The following is a 7354-nucleotide window of genomic DNA, read 5'->3' on the forward strand; positions in this document are numbered from 1 at the left end:
TGTTACTAGAATAGAATTACTTTGAAATGGTGAATGTCATTATTGGAATTGCAGGACTTCATTTTGATGAAAGAAAAAGGATGCTTATTTTATGAATGGTTCAATTTTGAGAATTATGATAATTGCTTATGTGGAATCGAATTTGAATGAATGGGATATTGGATTATTATTGTCAAATGTACGAGTGTTTGATGTGCAATGAAATCTATGTATTTAATTATGTATAATTGTGATTATTTGGAATTACTAATGTGTTAATTGAGATGTGCAAGAAAATTATCCATGTGACCATGGAATAAATACGCAGAACCAAACCTAGACAAATGTACGTTTGTTAAGCCAGGGGTTGTCTATTTGGAGAGACAACACCCCATTTGTAATGTATTTTATTTGTGAAAGTAAATGATGCATGTGTGTTAATTTGATTTTATTTAATTGTGTAAACCTACAAGAGACAAATTCCATGTGTGATTTTTATATTGTATTTTATTGTGTCACTTGACACATGTGATGATTAGTGTCATTGATTTTGACTTGTCTCTTGGAGGGAGTTTTGTTTCTACCAAAGCCATTCAAACACAAGAGTGTGGTCCCAAATTTGCCTTGGGTAGGGAGTCTTGGGAGTGGTCAAATCAGGTTTGACCCATAGGTTAACTTCAGTTGGGTTTCTAAGGGGTCAAATGGACTCCTAGGGTCGGTTTTAGGGCTTTTCCAAAGGTCCAAAGGGTAGACCTATGGGTTAGGGGTATTTTTAACCATGTGACTACTCCCATTTGACTTTTTAGTCACCTCAATAAGTGGTTTTCCCAAGGTGAGAGAAAATTCAACTTAGAAGGTTCCTCCTAGGATAGACAACCTTCTCTTTTGATGTCAAACTCTCTTCCCCATCCTCTCTCACCTTTTCCCTTTCCAGTTTTAGTAACATGTAAGAGGTTGGGAAGTGTGAGAGAGGCCTTCTTAGGAAATGATTAGGGACTTAGTGAGTAATCACCCACTCTCCATTGTTGGAGATTATGAAATTTTTGAAATTTAGTTGTAGGATAGAATTTTGGTGAAGTGTTGGTGGAAAGTTTGGATGGATTTGGGCAGCTCATCCCCAACTAAGTCTAACATACCTATTGGCAGATTAAGGTTGGTTTTACCTCCTTTTAGTTATGTTGTTTTTTTGTTGGTTTGAAAGAAAGAAATTCTTGTATGAGGAGATGTGTATATTAAAATTGTTTTGTAAGGGAAAAGTGTAAAATTTTCCTTTCCTTGTTCTTTGTTTATGTGTTCTTGTTTTGGGAGTGTCCAAGGGCTCCTACTCTTGGGAGAGTAGGATGGTCTTGGTGTAGAAGAAGTATGACAGCCTTGGGTGAGAGGCTCTCCTTATGGAGAGTGATCTCAAGGGTGTCCTTTGTGACCCTTGTTGCATAGCCTTGTGTATGCACTTGGTGGTCATAAGGGGAGGAAAATATGGCTTTTATGCCTTTGGGGAGGAATAAGGTGTGGAGATGAATTTTGTTGTATTTTGTTTTGCCATGAGGTGGTTTGAGTTGTATTATGCTTGCAATCTCCCCAATGGTATTTGGTCCACTTCCACTGGTGGAAAGATCATCACAAGTTGTGGTGAGAGTGTAGCTTGGGATGGGAAAATGCATGTTGAGTGTTTGCCTTTGTTGTTGTGTTGTTTGTTTGTTTGTGACCCATCTAGTGCTTGGTTCTCCAAGCTCGGGGGTGGCTTCTAGTAAGTCTAGGCTGGGAGGTGAGCTCTCCATGGTCAAGTTGTATTTATTTGCAAGTTTCTTGGGATGGAAAAGAAAAGATAAAGGGAATAGTTGTTTTATTTATCTTCCAAAAGCAAAGAAAAATATGAATTTTATTTAAAGTTCCCTCTCATTGGAATGAAGAAACTAGTAGGGTTTTAAACCCATTTGTATTTTTATCTACATTGTACTATAAATATGTTATAAAGAAATCTTTTGTTCTATTGATTTGCCTTTGCAAAATGAAATGTGTTCTACTTTTATCAAGTTCCTAATAGTTACCAAAATAACATTTATAGTGCTCTTGTCATATAGAAAAATAGAAGTTCATTTATTTCCTCATGTAGGTAATCTTATGGAAAATGAGAAGAGCAAGCATATAGGCCTTTTGAATTAAATGCAAATACAAAATTATGTTGAATAGGTTAAATTTATCTATCCCTAAATTTTTTTTAATGCTTCCTAGGTTAATATAGTTGCTATTTAAATTTAGTACAATCTGTCATCTTATTTACTGCAGAAAATAAAACTAATTTATTACATTTTGTTATTTTATTTATTGCCAAAAAAAAGAAAGATAGGGCTGAATTCAAAATCCTAATTGATAACATAATAGGAAATGATTATTGCTTCTTCTACATGCTGTCATTTTTCTACATGGTTTAAAAAAAAAAATACAATATTGGAAAGGAAAACATATAAGTTGCTTAAGTGTGTTATGATATATATATATATATATATATATATATATATATATATATATATATATATATATATATATATATATATATATATATATATTTATTTATTTATTTATTTATATATATATTTACATATATTTATGCATTTACTTATTTAGAATAAAAAGAACTACATATTTGTTTTATTACTCAGTTTGTTCATCTAATTTGCAAGAATCTATATATATTTATATAAATATATATTCAAGCATATATACCTATATATAACTATATATATATATAACTATATATATATATATATATATAAAGCATATATAAAAATATATATACATATATATATATATTATGTTCTTTATATGTTTAAAAAAAAAAGAAAAAAAAATGGAATAATGAAGAAATTATTTTTTTGATCTTCCTTGCCAAACCCTACCCACAGGGTTAACTGGATCCAAAGCTCCCACGAGCACCTGGGCTGGCGCGGTCCCTCTATGGGCTAAGACCCATAGGTGGCACCATGGCACTGCTATAGGCCGCGACCTACAGGGGCAGCCATGGCCGCCACTGCGAGCTGCGTCTCGCAAGGACGCTGCACCGTCGCTGTGGGCCGCGACCTGCAGGGGCGGCCAAGGCCGCCACTATGGGCCAAGACCCGTAGCGGCACCGACGCCACTACGGGGGGTGGCCACCACTGCAGGCCAAGACCCATAGCAGTACCAGCGCCACTACGGGGGGAACTAGGCCCTCTCCCCGCCTTCCTTGCTTTAACAAAAAAAATCTTCGCTCCCCCTGGGGTTTAAATCACTCCCTCTACAAAAATCACCACTTCTATGGCATCCCATGGCCACTGCTTCCACACCTGCACACACACATAGGAAAAAAAAAAAGAGACATTCACACACACACATAGCACACCAAAAAAAATATAAATGTTATAACACACATGCCCTAACCCTAATTTTGGGTTAGGGCAAACACACATAGATTATAAAATAAGATATGTGTGGGGAGGGTGTTAAAAAGGAAGTTAAGGTTAGCATGTGACTTTGTAAGATTCTTTTTAAAAAGTAAATTAATAAAATAAAGAAAAGAAACCCCCCCCTTCTCTTTGGAATATATTTATAAGTACATATATATGTGTGTGTGTGTTTGTGTAGATATGCAATCTTACATTCCCTCACACTTGTTATATATATATATATATATATATATATGTCTTATCAACACACACACACACACACACACACACATATATATATGTAATTAAATTCTATATTTATATGGAATCAAAATAGTTATTTGTAAAATATTTAATGCACTTTTAAATTATTAATTAACTATAGAAGCATTTTAATAAGGAGACTTTAAACTGTTTGGAAGGATAAATCCTTGGGGAAAATAAAATGATATATGTAGGGTCAAGTTGGCCCCTTTTAATTTTTAAATTATAAGGCATTTTAATTTATGAAAATTTTATTTAATAGGTTTGTTTAATCTAATAACTAGGACAAATTTATTTAGACCTTAGGTAACTAAAGAACTATAAGAGATTATTAATCAATTAATTTTGAGATTATTTGTTAAGTGAGTTTAATTATTTATTAATGGAAGAAAATATTTAATTTGTTGGAGATTTTTAATCCTCTTGTAACTTAGATGTTTTATTTTGCCAAATTGTCTTAGCGGTTAGATTCACTCAAAAACATAGTTAAGACTAAACTAGTTTTGCATCATTTTAATAAGTTAGTTGTACTAGGTTAAGTATTTTTTTATTTTTAAAAATTATTCCATTTGTGCCCAAAAGTTTGGGCATGACACAATGACTCTCATGAGGATCATGGGAGAATTGAGAGACAAGGCCAACCGCAAAAGAAAAGATCAAGATGAGTGTGTGTTAGCTACAACAAATTGCCAACCAATTGCCTATAAAGTGTAGAATCTATTGAAGGAGTGGAGCAAGTAGTAATCAGAACAACCCCTAACTGAAAAGAAGTAGGAGTAGGCTCACAATCAAGCATGCCAAAGTGTTGAATCATGTCAAGAGAATACTTCTGCCGGTAAATGTAGATCCCATCAGAAGACTGGATCACTTGAAGACTAAGAAAATAATATAGAAGACCAAGATCTATCATCTCAAACTGGTCCATGAAAGCTCGCTGAACATGCTAAATCATAGAGGATGAGCTACCTATGATGAGGAGATCATCAATATATAGCACAAGAATTAGGATCTCATCCTCAAGAAGTTGAATGTGTGATCAAAGAGATAGTGGGTGAAACCAGTAGAGAGCAAGAAAGAGTCCATCTTCTCATACCAAGCCCGAGGGGCTTGTTTGAGACCATATAATGAACGCCAAAGTCTGCAAACCAAAGAACTACCTTGCACAAATCCCTGAGGCTGCTCCATAAAGATTTCCTCCTATAGGTCCCCATGCAAGAAAGAACTCTTCACATCCATTTGAAAAATGGGCCATCCCCTAGAAGCTGGAAGAGATAGTATAAAGTGAATAGAGTTCATCTTGGGGATAGGAGAAAATGTCTCAAAGTAATCAATACCCTCAACCTATGAGAAACCCTTCACAATAAGATATGCTTTGTACTCGATCCATCAGCAACATACTTAGTATGATACAACTAGTGGCACCTAACTATCTTTTTGCCCTAAGGAAGAGGATTAAGATCCCAAGTATTATTTTGTATCAAAGAAGAATACTCCTCCTCCATAGCACAATCCCACTCAGGGTGTCTTCTAGCCTTTGAAATTTTTTGAGGAACATCCAAAATGGCATGACTCAAAAGACTAGAACCCACAGTATGAGAATAGGTGCGATGAGTATCTGAAGGATCACTGGCCATAGATCCTTCCACCTCAACAATAAAGAGATCCCACTTTGGCATTTGAGGTGGAGTAGGTAGAGGTGGGGATGGTGGATCAGAAGCAACATCATTAGAATCATCCTCAAAATAATCTTGAAGAGATGCAATGGGAGGAGTAGGTAGAGGAGTAGACACTAGAGATAGGGTATCCAATCTGGGAAGGCACTCATCAAACTGAACATCCCATCAAAACAAGACCTCTCTGGAATCAGGATCAAACAACCTATATGCCTTAACATCCTCATAGTAGCCAACAAAAATGAGGGGTCGGCTCTTTTTTTCCTCTTTCCTTTGAGAATCAGGAATAAATGCCCATGCCTCACTGCCAATCACTAAGAAAAAAGAAACATCAGGCTTGTCGTGAGACCAAGCCTCCTCAGGAGTCATATGTCGAATTGCCTTATCAGGCATTTGATCCTAAATGTAGCTGGCACAATTGACTGCCTTATCCCAAAAAGATGAATCCATGGACCTGGACTGAATCATACAATTCACCATCTCCCGTAAAGTTTTGTTCTTGTGCTTAGTGACACCATTTTGCTGGGGGGTGTAGGGAACAATAAACTGATGCTACAAACCATGCTCAATGCAAAAATATCTAAAAGCATGATTCACATACTCCCCTCCATTATCTGTATGTATCCACTGAATAGAACAACTAGATTGCTTCTCTACAAATGTCTTGAATATTCAAAATGAATCAAAGACATCAGACTTGTACTTAAGAAAATACACCCATGTGCATCTAGAGAAGTCATCAATAAAAGTGAGTACATACTTGGCCCTAGAAAAAGAAGGAGTAGGGAATGACATGAGGTCACTGTAAATCAACTCCAAATGTGCCAAAGCATGAGGGGCTCTTCCCTTTAGAAAGGGATCCTTGTGATGCTTGCCAAGAACACAACCATGACAAACACCATCAGTGCAGGAAATCTGTGGGAGCCCAAGAACAAGTGCCTATGTACTCATCTACTGAAGATATCTATAATTGACATGGCCCAAGTTCTCATGCCAAAGCTTACTCACTAAATCTGCATGTGTTATAAGAGATAAACCTACACCCGTAGAGGGCTCAAATCCATCAAATCGGTAAAGATGAGATGCAATATCAACACTACTAGTAGCCACAACCAAAGTAGAGCCATGGAGATCCTGAATAACCATATCATATGGTGAGAACTCAACTTTCTTACTAGAGCTAGAATGGTAAATCTGATAAATGGATAGGAGGTTCATCAACATGTTAGGGACAATGAGAACATCCTGTAGAGTACCCCCATCCAAAGAGATAAAACTTGAACCCAAGACTGAAAGATGAACTGAGTCACCCACTGCAATCTGTGAAGTACCATAAGAGGCAAGAGAAGTAACCAACTGCTGAGTGTGAGTCATATGGTGAGAAGCACCAAAATCTAAAATCCAAGTGGACCCATAGGTTGAAGCTTGAGTAGTGAGAGCAAGAACTTTCCCCATGGAAGGAGAAGATGCCTGAGGTGAGGAGATGTGATGCTGCTGCATGGCTTCCTCTAAAGCCTCTAAGCGTTTCCAACACCTGGAAACTAGATGTCCTTCCTTGCCACAAAAATTGCAAGTGTCCCCTAATTTCTTCTTACTCTTGGTGGAAGACTCATTAGACTATGAATATTTCCCATGTTTTAGAGGAAATGGTGGTTTAGAATCAGACTTAGGAGGTGGCTTGGAGGAATGCTCAATGCCTACAAAATTCTTCTTTGGCTTTGGTTTCTACTTTTGCTTCTCCTTAGAGGACTGAGAAACCAATTCTTTGTTCTTGGACTCAGAGAGCATGTCCAGTTGAGAAAGGTGAGATTGCTCACAAGACAAATGCTCACAAAACACATCAAAGGTAGGCATGGTGAAATGAGCACCCAAGCCATCCATGGTGGAGTAGAAAACAAAGGCAAAAAACTGAAAATGACCCCAAAGCTTTGAAAGGATCAAGTGAATGTACTCTATATTTGTCTTGATATTTCCACACCCATGGAGAATAGATCTGGTAGTCTTTAATTTGTTCAA

This window comes from Cryptomeria japonica, chromosome 8 (assembly GCF_030272615.1).
Source record: "Cryptomeria japonica chromosome 8, Sugi_1.0, whole genome shotgun sequence".
In the NCBI taxonomy this organism is placed as follows: Eukaryota; Viridiplantae; Streptophyta; class Pinopsida; order Cupressales; family Cupressaceae; genus Cryptomeria; species Cryptomeria japonica.